We start from the raw sequence: 2813 nt of genomic DNA, 5'->3' as shown, positions 1-2813 counted from the left end.
GTGCGTGCACCAAGTTTCGATGAAAAAGAAAAAAAATTGTGGCTTGTGTAAAAAAGACAATTTTCTATGCTTGATTACAGTTATTCATAAGGCATTTTTTTATCTTTTTCATACATGCCATAAAAATGTCCTTTTTCACCGAAATTTTGTGTGCGAACATATGATGTGCGGATGTACACAGGGAAATTTTTTCTCGAAATTTTGTGTGCGAACATAAGATCTTGAATAGTAGTATGAAAAAGAAGACTAGAATGTGCTAGTACCATCTAGAAAGTCTAGTTAAAACTATAAAAACTATTGACTGTAGTTGCTCTTTTGTAGCTCACACAAATGACCATTAAAATACTGTACTTCCTCCATCCCGAATTACTTGTTGCGAAAATGAATATATCATGTTTAATTCTGGACGGATGGAGTAGTAAATATGACATAGCAATATAAGATCTTGAATAGTAGTATGAAAAAGATGACTAGGATGTGCTAGTTCCATGTAGAAAGTCTAGTTAGCTCTTAAGTGATATGGAGAAAAATAAGCTAGCACATTGACATTTCGTTAGACTAGTTTTCAGCATCTAGAGTCTCTGGAAAAGTTGGAGCTCAGACGATTGGACGGTTAGAAATTTCTGCGCGTGCGGCGCGGGGCGCGATAGTGGCCGCTAACAACCAGTGGACTGGACTAAAGCGCGACCACAACGGCATCCTCCACGACTCATGTTTTTGCCACCAGGAGACCAAGTCATTGCAGTTTACATGCGCCTTGGTCGATAGATATGGATCTATCACGTTCCGCCACCTGCACCGTCGCGGTCGTCGCCGTCGTCTGCTTCTTGTTACCGCGTCCCTGCGCGCCGGCAGGCGACCAGTTGGCCGTCGGCGAGCTGCTCTTGCTCGGGAAGTCCGTCGTGTCCGACGGCGGCGCCTTCGCTCTGGGCTTCTTCGTCCCCGACGATGCCACCCCGGCCAGGCAGTACCTCGGCATATGGTACAACAACATCCCCGGCCGCCCCACCGTCGTATGGGTGGCCAACCGGGAAACACCAGTCTTCGCCAACCGTACTTCCTCCTCCTCCGGCCCGGCCCCGGCGCTCGCGCTGGCCAACGACTCCACCCTCGTCCTGTCCGACGCCGACGGCGGCGTTCTTTGGACATCCGGCGTGCCCTCCGTGGGTAGCTCGTCCTCGTCCTCGTCCGCCGTGCTTAAGAACGACGGCAACCTAGTCGTCCGGTCGCCGAACGGGACCGCGCTGTGGCAGAGCTTCGACCACCCGACGGACACCCTCATCCCGGGCATGAAGGTCCGGATGAGCCACCGGACGCTGCGGGGTGACATCTTCGTGTCGTGGAAGTCCCCCGGCGACCCGGCGCCGGGAAGCTTCTCCTACGGCGTGGACCCCGGTACGTACATCCAGCTGCTCCTGTGGAATGGGACGCGCCCCTACTGGCGCTCTCCCGTGTGGACGGGGATCGCCGTCACCACCAACTACATCGGTGCTGGCACCGTCATCTACACGGCGGTTGTCGACACCACCGAGGAGATCTCCACGGCCTTCACTGTCTCCGACGGCGCCTCGCCCACTCGGTACGTAATCACCAGCTCCGGCGAGTTGCAGGTCTTCAGCTGGAACGGCACCGCGTCGGCCTGGGCAACGCTCGACTCGTGGCCAGGGTCCAGCGGGTGCAGCCGGTACGGCTACTGCGGCGCGTACGGGTACTGCGACAACATGGCGGCGGCGTGCAGGTGCCTCGACGGCTTCGAGCCGGTGAACGCGGCGGACTGGAGCGGCGGCAGGTTCGATCAGGGCTGCCGGCGGAAGGAGGCGCTGCCGCCATGCGGCGTCTTGGATGGGGCAGGCTTCCTGCCGATGCCGAGCATGAAGGTGCCGGACAAGTTCTTGCTGGAGGGCGGCAACCGGAGCGCGGAGGAGTGCGCGGCGAGGTGCGCGACGAACTGCTCGTGCGTGGCTTACGCGTACGCCGACCTGCAAAGCAGCAGTGCCAAGGGGGAAGTGAGCCGGTGCCTCGTCTGGGTCGGGGACCTCATCGACACGCAGATGCTCGACGGGCGCATGGCTGTCAACGGCGAGACGCTCTACCTCCGGGTTGCCGTTGCTGTAGCTTCCAGAGGTATAGTACGAAGGCAACTGGCTATTCATAAATCGTCTGAAAAATTATTTCACAATAGCCAGATGTTATGGGAAATATATAATAGAGCACCTGCACCAGGCTATCTCTATCTAGCCATTCTTTTTCGCATCGCGATTCGTGCAAATAAATTTTTCTTTTTTGTTTCTCCCACACAGAACATATCTTCAAGTTCAAACTTATGCAGCATGGTAAAGCTTTCTAAATAGAATCTAGGATAAATCTTTCAATTTTTTTTTGTAAAACATAAATATATAAAATACGTTTTATTTGATTAAAAAATCATAATTTTAGTATTTATGTCGGACAAAAAATTCTGAAAGATTTATCCTAGATTCTAGTTAAAAAGCCTTGCCACCCTGCATAGGTTTGAACTTGAAGATATGTTTTATGTGAAAAAAAATCATATAGAAAGTTAGTTGTGTAGCACGAATCTTAAAGCGATATTTGAGGGCTAGGATAGCATGGCCCGGTTGCAGATGCTCTAAAAATCCACGTCCCAGATGTTAGTCGACTGACTTTTGATTATGGGTTAGTCCATTTTGAAGTTCGCCAGAGGGAGGCCGGATGGAATGAAGGAGCTAGCCAGAGTGCTATCCATCATCTATCTTAGGGTGGCAGGTGGGGACGGCAGCATGGAGGTGGAGCAACTTTGCTCGAGAAAATCGTTG

At 52.0% G+C, this 2813-nt stretch overlaps 1 pseudogene; it reads left to right on the top strand.

Annotated features, from left to right (window-relative positions):
- The first annotated feature begins 823 nt into the window (after positions 1 to 823).
- LOC119309411 overlaps positions 824 to 2813 on the top strand; it is a 9388-nt pseudogene continuing 7398 nt past the window's right edge.

This window comes from Triticum dicoccoides, chromosome 1B (assembly GCF_002162155.2).
Source record: "Triticum dicoccoides isolate Atlit2015 ecotype Zavitan chromosome 1B, WEW_v2.0, whole genome shotgun sequence".
NCBI lineage: Eukaryota > Viridiplantae > Streptophyta > Magnoliopsida > Poales > Poaceae > Triticum > Triticum dicoccoides.
Note: the sequence above shows the minus strand (reverse complement) of the source record. Positions and strands in the feature narration are given on the sequence as shown.